Source organism: Triturus cristatus, chromosome 12 (assembly GCF_964204655.1).
Source record: "Triturus cristatus chromosome 12, aTriCri1.1, whole genome shotgun sequence".
NCBI lineage: Eukaryota > Metazoa > Chordata > Amphibia > Caudata > Salamandridae > Triturus > Triturus cristatus.
In genome coordinates, this window is record NC_140595.1 from 401979955 (window position 1) to 401995889 (window position 15935).

Genomic DNA, 15935 nt, shown 5'->3' on the forward strand with positions numbered 1-15935 from the left:
GAGATTATCATTAACAACAATCCATCTTGAGTATCAGAGTCCAACACACAGAGTGCAGGGGAAGAGGCTACATAAGCTTCCTTCCTTCAGAACGTAGCACTATCGTTCTAAAGTGAGATAGTGCATTTCAGCCTCAAAGGCAGCAATTTCCTCAAATGGAACATTGCTAGCACCAGAATATAAAAGCAGGCTTTAGTAGCGTTGGAGGCAGTCAGTCTTTTATTAACTATCATGACCAACACAACGTGATTCATATTACTTCCATCTTGACAAATTGTATTCAGGCACAGACTCCGACTATAAGGTAGTGAGGACATTCTGATGCTGTGAACGTCTTTTTAAAGCTTAAAGGAATGATTGTGAGATTTGCTTACCATATAAATTGGTAAAATGATGCCGTTTGCCGGAAGACTTCTTTTTTTTTTTTTTCTTCAGTCTCGGCAATGCAGAGAAACTCGGTTGGCAAACACTGCCACTGGTGGTCATTCAGTATAATCTGCAGATGGAAAAGTCCACTGTTAGCACATTTACATTAAGCAATAGAAAAAAAATCTTGATTTTTATAAAGGGTAAACAGATCAATACTGTGGAGACTGTATTATTGTGAAAATCAACAGCTCATTAGAAAATAAAATCTCAATTTGTGTTTTTAACCTCCTATACTTCTCTGCACCCATGTCTCATTTGCTAACAGTCTCTAAACAACTGTAGCACGTACATTAGGACGTAGGTAAATAGATCTGTTTGCCATCCAAGTGGCAGCGTACCCTTCTCACTTCATTTGGTTTAGGATATGTTATGCCAGTAGCAAGTAAGCCAGCTGATAAGTTGAGAGGGGGGGTTTGCTACACTTAATGGGAATAATAAAAACTATGAATAGCATAATTACCATCTTCATTTTAGCCAATTGCTACCAGTTCAGCAATAGTGAAGGTCAGACTCCTGTGCTCAAACTTGCGTTTATACACATTTAGAAGTCTCAATAAATGCCATACTTTCTTACATCTTACCATTCTTAGTTTTCAGTTGGGCATCCTGTCTAGCCTGCTACTCATTTCATTACCAAGAAAAATGTATCCTACTGCTTGCTAGGTAACCGAGTGGCCTTCATGTCAGATAACATCTTGCTTTCGCTTTATGATGTAAGCTTGCTAGGCAACAGAGTGTCCCTCATGTCAGACAACATCTTGCTTTAGCTTTATGATGTCAGAGCGGCACTGGACCAATTGTCCTTGTGGAAGCTGACCACACAGGAGGATGAGAGATCAGACATCTGTATTCATGACTACAAGCCAAATAGGACGGGGAATGGTAAAAGACTATGAACCACTCAATGCACTGGAGCCTTTTTGAAAGTGGGATGGAGATGGATACAAAAAAGGAGATCATCATTAACAACAATCCATCTTGATTATCAGAGTCCAACACACAGAGTGCAGGGGAAGAGGCTACATAAGCTTCCTTCCTTCAGAACGTAGCACTATCGTTCTAAAGTGAGATAGTGCATTTCAGCCTCAAAGGCAGCAATTTCCTCAAATGGAACATTGCTAGCACCAGAATATAAAAGCAGGCTTTAGTAGCGTTGGAGGCAGTCAGTCTTTTATTAACTATCATGACCAACACAACGTGATTCATATTACTTCCATCTTGACAAATTGTATTCAGGCACAGACTCCGACTATAAGGTAGTGAGGACATTCTGATGCTGTGAACGTCTTTTTAAAGCTTAAAGGAATGATTGTGAGTTTTGCTTACCATATAAATTGGTAAAATGATGCCGTTTGCCGGAAGACTTCTTTTTTTTCTTCAGTCTCGGCAATGCAGAGAAACTCGGTTGGCAAACACTGCCACTGGTGGTCATACAGTATAATCTGCAGATGGAAAAGTCCACTGTTAGCACATTTACATTAAGCAATAGAAAAAAAATCTTGATTTTTATAAAGGGTAAACAGATCAATACTGTGGAGACTGTATTATTGTGAAAATCAACAGCTCATTAGAAAATAAAATCTCAATTTGTGTTTTTAACCTCCTATACTTCTCTGCACCCATGTCTCATTTGCTAACAGTCTCTAAACAACTGTAGCACGTACATTAGGACGTAGGTAAATAGATCTGTTTGCCATCCAAGTGGCAGCGTATCCTTCTCACTTCATTTGGTTTAGGATATGTTATGCCAGTAGCAAGTAAGCCAGCTGATAAGTTGAGAGGGGGGGTTTGCTACACTTAATGGGAATAATAAAAACTATGAATAGCATAATTACCATCTTCATTTTAGCCAATTGCTACCAGTTCAGCAATAGTGAAGGTCAGACTCCTGTGCTCAAACTTGCGTTTATACACATTTAGAAGTCTCAATAAATGCCATACTTTCTTTCATCTTAGTTTTCAGTTGGGCATCCTGTCTATCCTGCTACTCATTTCATTACCAAGAAAATGTATCCTACTGCTTGCTAGGTAACCGAGTGGCCTTCATGTCAGACAACATCTTGCTTTAGCTTTATGATGTCAGAGCGGCACTGGACCTATTGTCCTTGTGGAAGCTGACCACACAGGAGGATGAGAGATCAGACATCTGTATTCATGACTACAAGGCAAATAGGAGGGGGAATGGTAAAAGACTAGGAACCACTCAATGCACTGGAGCCTTTTTGAAAGTGGGATGGAGATGGATACAAAAAAGGAGATTATCATTAACAACAATCCATCTTGAGTATCAGAGTCCAACACACAGAGTGCAGGGGAAGAGGCTACATAAGCTTCCTTCCTTCAGAACGTAGCACTATCGTTCTAAAGTGAGATAGTGCATTTCAGCCTCAAAGGCAGCAATTTCCTCAAATGGAACATTGCTAGCACCAGAATATAAAAGCAGGCTTTAGTAGCGTTGGAGGCAGTCAGTCTTTTATTAACTATCATGACCAACACAACGTGATTCATATTACTTCCATCTTGACAAATTGTATTCAGGCACAGACTCCGACTATAAGGTAGTGAGGACATTCTGATGCTGTGAACGTCTTTTTAAAGCTTAAAGGAATGATTGTGAGTTTTGCTTACCATATAAATTGGTAAAATGATGCCGTTTGCCGGAAGACTTCTTTTTTTTTTTTTTCTTCAGTCTCGGCAATGCAGAGAAACTCGGGTGGCAAACACTGCCACTGGTGGTCATTCAGTATAATCTGCAGATGGAAAAGTCCACTGTTAGCACATTTACATTAAGCAATAGAAAAAAAATCTTGATTTTTATAAAGGGTAAACAGATCAATACTGTGGAGACTGTATTATTGTGAAAATCAACAGCTCATTAGAAAATAAAATCTCAATTTGTGTTTTTAACCTCCTATACTTCTCTGCACCCATGTCTCATTTGCTAACAGTCTCTAAACAACTGTAGCACGTACATTAGGACGTAGGTAAATAGATCTGTTTGCCATCCAAGTGGCAGCGTACCCTTCTCACTTCATTTGGTTTAGGATATGTTATGCCAGTAGCAAGTAAGCCAGCTGATAAGTTGAGAGGGGGGGTTTGCTACACTTAATGGGAATAATAAAAACTATGAATAGCATAATTACCATCTTCATTTTAGCCAATTGCTACCAGTTCAGCAATAGTGAAGGTCAGACTCCTGTGCTCAAACTTGCGTTTATACACATTTAGAAGTCTCAATAAATGCCATACTTTCTTACATCTTACCATTCTTAGTTTTCAGTTGGGCATCCTGTCTAGCCTGCTACTCATTTCATTACCAAGAAAAATGTATCCTACTGCTTGCTAGGTAACCGAGTGGCCTTCATGTCAGATAACATCTTGCTTTCGCTTTATGATGTAAGCTTGCTAGGCAACAGAGTGTCCCTCATGTCAGACAACATCTTGCTTTAGCTTTATGATGTCAGAGCGGCACTGGACCAATTGTCCTTGTGGAAGCTGACCACACAGGAGGATGAGAGATCAGACATCTGTATTCATGACTACAAGCCAAATAGGACGGGGAATGGTAAAAGACTATGAACCACTCAATGCACTGGAGCCTTTTTGAAAGTGGGATGGAGATGGATACAAAAAAGGAGATCATCATTAACAACAATCCATCTTGATTATCAGAGTCCAACACACAGAGTGCAGGGGAAGAGGCTACATAAGCTTCCTTCCTTCAGAACGTAGCACTATCGTTCTAAAGTGAGATAGTGCATTTCAGCCTCAAAGGCAGCAATTTCCTCAAATGGAACATTGCTAGCACCAGAATATAAAAGCAGGCTTTAGTAGCGTTGGAGGCAGTCAGTCTTTTATTAACTATCATGACCAACACAACGTGATTCATATTACTTCCATCTTGACAAATTGTATTCAGGCACAGACTCCGACTATAAGGTAGTGAGGACATTCTGATGCTGTGAACGTCTTTTTAAAGCTTAAAGGAATGATTGTGAGTTTTGCTTACCATATAAATTGGTAAAATGATGCCGTTTGCCGGAAGACTTCTTTTTTTTCTTCAGTCTCGGCAATGCAGAGAAACTCGGTTGGCAAACACTGCCACTGGTGGTCATACAGTATAATCTGCAGATGGAAAAGTCCACTGTTAGCACATTTACATTAAGCAATAGAAAAAAAATCTTGATTTTTATAAAGGGTAAACAGATCAATACTGTGGAGACTGTATTATTGTGAAAATCAACAGCTCATTAGAAAATAAAATCTCAATTTGTGTTTTTAACCTCCTATACTTCTCTGCACCCATGTCTCATTTGCTAACAGTCTCTAAACAACTGTAGCACGTACATTAGGACGTAGGTAAATAGATCTGTTTGCCATCCAAGTGGCAGCGTATCCTTCTCACTTCATTTGGTTTAGGATATGTTATGCCAGTAGCAAGTAAGCCAGCTGATAAGTTGAGAGGGGGGGTTTGCTACACTTAATGGGAATAATAAAAACTATGAATAGCATAATTACCATCTTCATTTTAGCCAATTGCTACCAGTTCAGCAATAGTGAAGGTCAGACTCCTGTGCTCAAACTTGCGTTTATACACATTTAGAAGTCTCAATAAATGCCATACTTTCTTTCATCTTAGTTTTCAGTTGGGCATCCTGTCTATCCTGCTACTCATTTCATTACCAAGAAAATGTATCCTACTGCTTGCTAGGTAACCGAGTGGCCTTCATGTCAGACAACATCTTGCTTTAGCTTTATGATGTCAGAGCGGCACTGGACCTATTGTCCTTGTGGAAGCTGACCACACAGGAGGATGAGAGATCAGACATCTGTATTCATGACTACAAGGCAAATAGGAGGGGGAATGGTAAAAGACTATGAACCACTCAATGCACTGGAGCCTTTTTGAAAGTGGGATGGAGATGGATACAAAAAAGGAGATTATCATTAACAACAATCCATCTTGAGTATCAGAGTCCAACACACAGAGTGCAGGGGAAGAGGCTACATAAGCTTCCTTCCTTCAGAACGTAGCACTATCGTTCTAAAGTGAGATAGTGCATTTCAGCCTCAAAGGCAGCAATTTCCTCAAATGGAACATTGCTAGCACCAGAATATAAAAGCAGGCTTTAGTAGCGTTGGAGGCAGTCAGTCTTTTATTAACTATCATGACCAACACAACGTGATTCATATTACTTCCATCTTGACAAATTGTATTCAGGCACAGACTCCGACTATAAGGTAGTGAGGACATTCTGATGCTGTGAACGTCTTTTTAAAGCTTAAAGGAATGATTGTGAGTTTTGCTTACCATATAAATTGGTAAAATGATGCCGTTTGCCGGAAGACTTCTTTTTTTTTTTTTTCTTCAGTCTCGGCAATGCAGAGAAACTCGGGTGGCAAACACTGCCACTGGTGGTCATTCAGTATAATCTGCAGATGGAAAAGTCCACTGTTAGCACATTTACATTAAGCAATAGAAAAAAAATCTTGATTTTTATAAAGGGTAAACAGATCAATACTGTGGAGACTGTATTATTGTGAAAATCAACAGCTCATTAGAAAATAAAATCTCAATTTGTGTTTTTAACCTCCTATACTTCTCTGCACCCATGTCTCATTTGCTAACAGTCTCTAAACAACTGTAGCACGTACATTAGGACGTAGGTAAATAGATCTGTTTGCCATCCAAGTGGCAGCGTACCCTTCTCACTTCATTTGGTTTAGGATATGTTATGCCAGTAGCAAGTAAGCCAGCTGATAAGTTGAGAGGGGGGGTTTGCTACACTTAATGGGAATAATAAAAACTATGAATAGCATAATTACCATCTTCATTTTAGCCAATTGCTACCAGTTCAGCAATAGTGAAGGTCAGACTCCTGTGCTCAAACTTGCGTTTATACACATTTAGAAGTCTCAATAAATGCCATACTTTCTTACATCTTACCATTCTTAGTTTTCAGTTGGGCATCCTGTCTAGCCTGCTACTCATTTCATTACCAAGAAAAATGTATCCTACTGCTTGCTAGGTAACCGAGTGGCCTTCATGTCAGATAACATCTTGCTTTCGCTTTATGATGTAAGCTTGCTAGGCAACAGAGTGTCCCTCATGTCAGACAACATCTTGCTTTAGCTTTATGATGTCAGAGCGGCACTGGACCAATTGTCCTTGTGGAAGCTGACCACACAGGAGGATGAGAGATCAGACATCTGTATTCATGACTACAAGCCAAATAGGACGGGGAATGGTAAAAGACTATGAACCACTCAATGCACTGGAGCCTTTTTGAAAGTGGGATGGAGATGGATACAAAAAAGGAGATCATCATTAACAACAATCCATCTTGATTATCAGAGTCCAACACACAGAGTGCAGGGGAAGAGGCTACATAAGCTTCCTTCCTTCAGAACGTAGCACTATCGTTCTAAAGTGAGATAGTGCATTTCAGCCTCAAAGGCAGCAATTTCCTCAAATGGAACATTGCTAGCACCAGAATATAAAAGCAGGCTTTAGTAGCGTTGGAGGCAGTCAGTCTTTTATTAACTATCATGACCAACACAACGTGATTCATATTACTTCCATCTTGACAAATTGTATTCAGGCACAGACTCCGACTATAAGGTAGTGAGGACATTCTGATGCTGTGAACGTCTTTTTAAAGCTTAAAGGAATGATTGTGAGTTTTGCTTACCATATAAATTGGTAAAATGATGCCGTTTGCCGGAAGACTTCTTTTTTTTCTTCAGTCTCGGCAATGCAGAGAAACTCGGTTGGCAAACACTGCCACTGGTGGTCATACAGTATAATCTGCAGATGGAAAAGTCCACTGTTAGCACATTTACATTAAGCAATAGAAAAAAAATCTTGATTTTTATAAAGGGTAAACAGATCAATACTGTGGAGACTGTATTATTGTGAAAATCAACAGCTCATTAGAAAATAAAATCTCAATTTGTGTTTTTAACCTCCTATACTTCTCTGCACCCATGTCTCATTTGCTAACAGTCTCTAAACAACTGTAGCACGTACATTAGGACGTAGGTAAATAGATCTGTTTGCCATCCAAGTGGCAGCGTATCCTTCTCACTTCATTTGGTTTAGGATATGTTATGCCAGTAGCAAGTAAGCCAGCTGATAAGTTGAGAGGGGGGGTTTGCTACACTTAATGGGAATAATAAAAACTATGAATAGCATAATTACCATCTTCATTTTAGCCAATTGCTACCAGTTCAGCAATAGTGAAGGTCAGACTCCTGTGCTCAAACTTGCGTTTATACACATTTAGAAGTCTCAATAAATGCCATACTTTCTTTCATCTTAGTTTTCAGTTGGGCATCCTGTCTATCCTGCTACTCATTTCATTACCAAGAAAATGTATCCTACTGCTTGCTAGGTAACCGAGTGGCCTTCATGTCAGACAACATCTTGCTTTAGCTTTATGATGTCAGAGCGGCACTGGACCTATTGTCCTTGTGGAAGCTGACCACACAGGAGGATGAGAGATCAGACATCTGTATTCATGACTACAAGGCAAATAGGAGGGGGAATGGTAAAAGACTATGAACCACTCAATGCACTGGAGCCTTTTTGAAAGTGGGATGGAGATGGATACAAAAAAGGAGATTATCATTAACAACAATCCATCTTGAGTATCAGAGTCCAACACACAGAGTGCAGGGGAAGAGGCTACATAAGCTTCCTTCCTTCAGAACGTAGCACTATCGTTCTAAAGTGAGATAGTGCATTTCAGCCTCAAAGGCAGCAATTTCCTCAAATGGAACATTGCTAGCACCAGAATATAAAAGCAGGCTTTAGTAGCGTTGGAGGCAGTCAGTCTTTTATTAACTATCATGACCAACACAACGTGATTCATATTACTTCCATCTTGACAAATTGTATTCAGGCACAGACTCCGACTATAAGGTAGTGAGGACATTCTGATGCTGTGAACGTCTTTTTAAAGCTTAAAGGAATGATTGTGAGTTTTGCTTACCATATAAATTGGTAAAATGATGCCGTTTGCCGGAAGACTTCTTTTTTTTTTTTTTCTTCAGTCTCGGCAATGCAGAGAAACTCGGGTGGCAAACACTGCCACTGGTGGTCATTCAGTATAATCTGCAGATGGAAAAGTCCACTGTTAGCACATTTACATTAAGCAATAGAAAAAAAATCTTGATTTTTATAAAGGGTAAACAGATCAATACTGTGGAGACTGTATTATTGTGAAAATCAACAGCTCATTAGAAAATAAAATCTCAATTTGTGTTTTTAACCTCCTATACTTCTCTGCACCCATGTCTCATTTGCTAACAGTCTCTAAACAACTGTAGCACGTACATTAGGACGTAGGTAAATAGATCTGTTTGCCATCCAAGTGGCAGCGTACCCTTCTCACTTCATTTGGTTTAGGATATGTTATGCCAGTAGCAAGTAAGCCAGCTGATAAGTTGAGAGGGGGGGTTTGCTACACTTAATGGGAATAATAAAAACTATGAATAGCATAATTACCATCTTCATTTTAGCCAATTGCTACCAGTTCAGCAATAGTGAAGGTCAGACTCCTGTGCTCAAACTTGCGTTTATACACATTTAGAAGTCTCAATAAATGCCATACTTTCTTACATCTTACCATTCTTAGTTTTCAGTTGGGCATCCTGTCTAGCCTGCTACTCATTTCATTACCAAGAAAAATGTATCCTACTGCTTGCTAGGTAACCGAGTGGCCTTCATGTCAGATAACATCTTGCTTTCGCTTTATGATGTAAGCTTGCTAGGCAACAGAGTGTCCCTCATGTCAGACAACATCTTGCTTTAGCTTTATGATGTCAGAGCGGCACTGGACCAATTGTCCTTGTGGAAGCTGACCACACAGGAGGATGAGAGATCAGACATCTGTATTCATGACTACAAGCCAAATAGGACGGGGAATGGTAAAAGACTATGAACCACTCAATGCACTGGAGCCTTTTTGAAAGTGGGATGGAGATGGATACAAAAAAGGAGATCATCATTAACAACAATCCATCTTGATTATCAGAGTCCAACACACAGAGTGCAGGGGAAGAGGCTACATAAGCTTCCTTCCTTCAGAACGTAGCACTATCGTTCTAAAGTGAGATAGTGCATTTCAGCCTCAAAGGCAGCAATTTCCTCAAATGGAACATTGCTAGCACCAGAATATAAAAGCAGGCTTTAGTAGCGTTGGAGGCAGTCAGTCTTTTATTAACTATCATGACCAACACAACGTGATTCATATTACTTCCATCTTGACAAATTGTATTCAGGCACAGACTCCGACTATAAGGTAGTGAGGACATTCTGATGCTGTGAACGTCTTTTTAAAGCTTAAAGGAATGATTGTGAGTTTTGCTTACCATATAAATTGGTAAAATGATGCCGTTTGCCGGAAGACTTCTTTTTTTTCTTCAGTCTCGGCAATGCAGAGAAACTCGGTTGGCAAACACTGCCACTGGTGGTCATACAGTATAATCTGCAGATGGAAAAGTCCACTGTTAGCACATTTACATTAAGCAATAGAAAAAAAATCTTGATTTTTATAAAGGGTAAACAGATCAATACTGTGGAGACTGTATTATTGTGAAAATCAACAGCTCATTAGAAAATAAAATCTCAATTTGTGTTTTTAACCTCCTATACTTCTCTGCACCCATGTCTCATTTGCTAACAGTCTCTAAACAACTGTAGCACGTACATTAGGACGTAGGTAAATAGATCTGTTTGCCATCCAAGTGGCAGCGTATCCTTCTCACTTCATTTGGTTTAGGATATGTTATGCCAGTAGCAAGTAAGCCAGCTGATAAGTTGAGAGGGGGGGTTTGCTACACTTAATGGGAATAATAAAAACTATGAATAGCATAATTACCATCTTCATTTTAGCCAATTGCTACCAGTTCAGCAATAGTGAAGGTCAGACTCCTGTGCTCAAACTTGCGTTTATACACATTTAGAAGTCTCAATAAATGCCATACTTTCTTTCATCTTAGTTTTCAGTTGGGCATCCTGTCTATCCTGCTACTCATTTCATTACCAAGAAAATGTATCCTACTGCTTGCTAGGTAACCGAGTGGCCTTCATGTCAGACAACATCTTGCTTTAGCTTTATGATGTCAGAGCGGCACTGGACCTATTGTCCTTGTGGAAGCTGACCACACAGGAGGATGAGAGATCAGACATCTGTATTCATGACTACAAGGCAAATAGGAGGGGGAATGGTAAAAGACTATGAACCACTCAATGCACTGGAGCCTTTTTGAAAGTGGGATGGAGATGGATACAAAAAAGGAGATTATCATTAACAACAATCCATCTTGAGTATCAGAGTCCAACACACAGAGTGCAGGGGAAGAGGCTACATAAGCTTCCTTCCTTCAGAACGTAGCACTATCGTTCTAAAGTGAGATAGTGCATTTCAGCCTCAAAGGCAGCAATTTCCTCAAATGGAACATTGCTAGCACCAGAATATAAAAGCAGGCTTTAGTAGCGTTGGAGGCAGTCAGTCTTTTATTAACTATCATGACCAACACAACGTGATTCATATTACTTCCATCTTGACAAATTGTATTCAGGCACAGACTCCGACTATAAGGTAGTGAGGACATTCTGATGCTGTGAACGTCTTTTTAAAGCTTAAAGGAATGATTGTGAGTTTTGCTTACCATATAAATTGGTAAAATGATGCCGTTTGCCGGAAGACTTCTTTTTTTTTTTTTTCTTCAGTCTCGGCAATGCAGAGAAACTCGGGTGGCAAACACTGCCACTGGTGGTCATTCAGTATAATCTGCAGATGGAAAAGTCCACTGTTAGCACATTTACATTAAGCAATAGAAAAAAAATCTTGATTTTTATAAAGGGTAAACAGATCAATACTGTGGAGACTGTATTATTGTGAAAATCAACAGCTCATTAGAAAATAAAATCTCAATTTGTGTTTTTAACCTCCTATACTTCTCTGCACCCATGTCTCATTTGCTAACAGTCTCTAAACAACTGTAGCACGTACATTAGGACGTAGGTAAATAGATCTGTTTGCCATCCAAGTGGCAGCGTACCCTTCTCACTTCATTTGGTTTAGGATATGTTATGCCAGTAGCAAGTAAGCCAGCTGATAAGTTGAGAGGGGGGGTTTGCTACACTTAATGGGAATAATAAAAACTATGAATAGCATAATTACCATCTTCATTTTAGCCAATTGCTACCAGTTCAGCAATAGTGAAGGTCAGACTCCTGTGCTCAAACTTGCGTTTATACACATTTAGAAGTCTCAATAAATGCCATACTTTCTTACATCTTACCATTCTTAGTTTTCAGTTGGGCATCCTGTCTAGCCTGCTACTCATTTCATTACCAAGAAAAATGTATCCTACTGCTTGCTAGGTAACCGAGTGGCCTTCATGTCAGACAACATCTTGCTTTCGCTTTATGATGTAAGCTTGCTAGGCAACAGAGTGTCCCTCATGTCAGACAACATCTTGCTTTAGCTTTATGATGTCAGAGCGGCACTGGACCAATTGTCCTTGTGGAAGCTGACCACACAGGAGGATGAGAGATCAGACATCTGTATTCATGACTACAAGGCAAATAGGAGGGGGAATGGTAAAAGACTATGAACCACTCAATGCACTGGAGCCTTTTTGAAAGTGGGATGGAGATGGACACAAAAAAGGAGATTATCATTAACAACAATCCATCTTGAGTATCAGAGTCCAACACACAGAGTGCAGGGGAAGAGGCTACATAAGCTTCCTTTCTTCAGAACGTAGCACTATCGTTCTAAAGTGAGATAGTGCATTTCAGCCTCAAAGGCAGCAATTTCCTCAAATGGAACATTGCTAGCACCAGAATATAAAAGCAGGCTTTAGTAGCGTTGGAGGCAGTCAGTCTTTTATTAACTATCATGACCAACACAACGTGATTCATATTACTTCCATCTTGACAAATTGTATTCAGGCACAGACTCCGACTATAAGGTAGTGAGGACATTCTGATGCTGTGAACGTCTTTTTAAAGCTTAAAGGAATGATTGTGAGTTTTGATTACCATATAAATTGGTAAAATGATGCCGTTTGCCGGAAGACTTCTTTTTTTTCTTCAGTCTCGGCAATGCAGAGAAACTCGGTTGGCAAACACTGCCACTGGTGGTCATTCAGTATAATCTGCAGATGGAAAAGTCCACTGTTAGCACATTTACATTAGGCAATAGAAAAAAAATCTTGATTTTTATAAAGGGTAAACAGATCAATACTGTGGAGACTGTATTATTGTGAAAATCAACAGCTCATTAGAAAATAAAATCTCAATTTGTGTTTTTAACCTCCTATACTTCTCTGCACCCATGTCTCATTTGCTAACAGTCTCTAAACAACTGTAGCACGTACATTAGGACGTAGGTAAATAGATCTGTTTGCCATCCAAGTGGCAGCGTACCCTTCTCACTTCATTTGGTTTAGGATATGTTATGCCAGTAGCAAGTAAGACAGCTGATAAGTTGAGAGGGGGGGGGGTTTGCTACACTTAATGGGAATAATAAAAACTATGAATAGCATAATTACCATCTTCATTTTAGCCAATTGCTACCAGTTCAGCAATAGTGAAGGTCAGACTCCTGTGCTCAAACTTGCGTTTATACACATTTAGAAGTCTCAATAAATGCCATACTTTCTTACATCTTACCATTCTTAGTTTTCAGTTGGGCATCCTGTCTATCCTGCTACTCATTTCATTACCAAGAAAAATGTATCCTACTGCTTGCTAGGTAACCGAGTGGCCTTCATGTCAGACAACATCTTGCTTTCGCTTTATGATGTAAGCTTGCTAGGCAACAAAGTGTCCCTCATGTCAGACAACATCTTGCTTTAGCTTTATGATGTCAGAGCGGCACTGGACCAATTGTCCTTGTGGAAGCTGACCACACAGGAGGATGAGAGATCAGACATCTGTATTCATGACTACAAGGCAAATAGGAGGGGGAATGGTAAAAGACTATGAACCACTCAATGCACTGGAGCCTTTTTGAAAGTGGGATGGAGATGGACACAAAAAAGGAGATTATCATTAACAACAATCCATCTTGAGTATCAGAGTCCAACACACAGAGTGCAGGGGAAGAGGCTACATAAGCTTCCTTTCTTCAGAACGTAGCACTATCGTTCTAAAGTGAGATAGTGCATTTCAGCCTCAAAGGCAGCAATTTCCTCAAATGGAACATTGCTAGCACCAGAATATAAAAGCAGGCTTTAGTAGCGTTGGAGGCAGTCAGTCTTTTATTAACTATCATGACCAACACAACGTGATTCATATTACTTCCATCTTGACAAATTGTATTCAGGCACAGACTCCGACTATAAGGTAGTGAGGACATTCTGATGCTGTGAACGTCTTTTTAAAGCTTAAAGGAATGATTGTGAGATTTGCTTACCATATAAATTGGTAAAATGATGCCGTTTGCCGGAAGACTTCATTTTTTTTTTTTCTTCAGTCTCGGCAATGCAGAGAAACTCGGTTGGCAAACACTGCCACTGGTGGTCATTCAGTATAATCTGCAGATGGAAAAGTCCACTGTTAGCACATTTACATTAAGCAATAGAAAAAAAATCTTGATTTTTATAAAGGGTAAACAGATCAATACTGTGGAGACTGTATTATTGTGAAAATCAACAGCTCATTACAAAATAAAATCTCAATTTGTGTTTTTAACCTCCTATACTTCTCTGCACCCATGTCTCATTTGCTAACAGTCTCTAAACAACTGTAGCACGTACATTAGGACGTAGGTAAATAGATCTGTTTGCCATCCAAGTGGCAGCGTACCCTTCTCACTTCATTTGGTTTAGGATATGTTATGCCAGTAGCAAGTAAGCCAGCTGATAAGTTGAGAGGGGGGGTTTGCTACACTTAATGGGAATAATAAAAACTATGAATAGCATAATTACCATCTTCATTTTAGCCAATTGCTACCAGTTCAGCAATAGTGAAGGTCAGACTCCTGTGCTCAAACTTGCGTTTATACACATTTAGAAGTCTCAATAAATGCCATACTTTCTTTCATCTTAGTTTTCAGTTGGGCATCCTGTCTATCCTGCTACTCATTTCATTACCAAGAAAATGTATCCTACTGCTTGCTAGGTAACCGAGTGGCCTTCATGTCAGACAACATCTTGCTTTAGCTTTATGATGTCAGAGCGGCACTGGACCTATTGTCCTTGTGGAAGCTGACCACACAGGAGGATGAGAGATCAGACATCTGTATTCATGACTACAAGGCAAATAGGAGGGGGAATGGTAAAAGACTATGAACCACTCAATGCACTGGAGCCTTTTTGAAAGTGGGATGGAGATGGACACAAAAAAGGAGATTATCATTAACAACAATCCATCTTGAGTATCAGAGTCCAACACACAGAGTGCAGGGGAAGAGGCTACATAAGCTTCCTTTCTTCAGAACGTAGCACTATCGTTCTAAAGTGAGATAGTGCATTTCAGCCTCAAAGGCAGCAATTTCCTCAAATGGAACATTGCTAGCACCAGAATATAAAAGCAGGCTTTAGTAGCGTTGGAGGCAGTCAGTCTTTTATTAACTATCATGACCAACACAACGTGATTCATATTACTTCCATCTTGACAAATTGTATTCAGGCACAGACTCCGACTATAAGGTAGTGAGGACATTCTGATGCTGTGAACGTCTTTTTAAAGCTTAAAGGAATGATTGTGAGATTTGCTTACCATATAAATTGGTAAAATGATGCCGTTTGCCGGAAGACTTCATTTTTTTTTTTTCTTCAGTCTCGGCAATGCAGAGAAACTCGGTTGGCAAACACTGCCACTGGTGGTCATTCAGTATAATCTGCAGATGGAAAAGTCCACTGTTAGCACATTTACATTAAGCAATAGAAAAAAAATCTTGATTTTTATAAAGGGTAAACAGATCAATACTGTGGAGACTGTATTATTGTGAAAATCAACAGCTCATTACAAAATAAAATCTCAATTTGTGTTTTTAACCTCCTATACTTCTCTGCACCCATGTCTCATTTGCTAACAGTCTCTAAACAACTGTAGCACGTACATTAGGACGTAGGTAAATAGATCTGTTTGCCATCCAAGTGGCAGCGTACCCTTCTCACTTCATTTGGTTTAGGATATGTTATGCCAGTAGCAAGTAAGCCAGCTGATAAGTTGAGAGGGGGGGTTTGCTACACTTAATGGGAATAATAAAAACTATGAATAGCATAATTACCATCTTCATTTTAGCCAATTGCTACCAGTTCAGCAATAGTGAAGGTCAGACTCCTGTGCTCAAACTTGCGTTTATACACATTTAGAAGTCTCAATAAATGCCATACTTTCTTTCATCTTAGTTTTCAGTTGGGCATCCTGTCTATCCTGCTACTCATTTCATTACCAAGAAAATGTATCCTACTGCTTGCTAGGTAACCGAGTGGCCTTCATGTCAGACAACATCTTGCTTTAGCTTTATGATGTCAGA

General features: G+C 39.6%; 1 protein-coding gene across 1 annotated transcript in view; it reads right to left on the reverse strand.

Annotated features, from left to right (window-relative positions):
• LOC146776022 (uncharacterized) overlaps positions 1-15294 on the reverse strand; it is a 195581-nt gene extending 180287 nt beyond the window's left edge. The window contains exons 1-12 of the mRNA XM_085638333.1: positions 15173-15294; positions 13866-13986; positions 12488-12603; positions 11107-11228; positions 9805-9920; positions 8424-8545; positions 7122-7237; positions 5741-5862; positions 4439-4554; positions 3058-3179; positions 1756-1871; positions 375-496 (exon numbers count right to left, since the gene is read on the reverse strand). The gene's annotated coding sequence lies outside the window, so the exon portion shown is untranslated. The remainder of the gene's footprint in view (positions 1-374; positions 497-1755; positions 1872-3057; positions 3180-4438; positions 4555-5740; positions 5863-7121; positions 7238-8423; positions 8546-9804; positions 9921-11106; positions 11229-12487; positions 12604-13865; positions 13987-15172) is intronic.
• Positions 15295-15935: the final 641 nt, after the last annotated feature.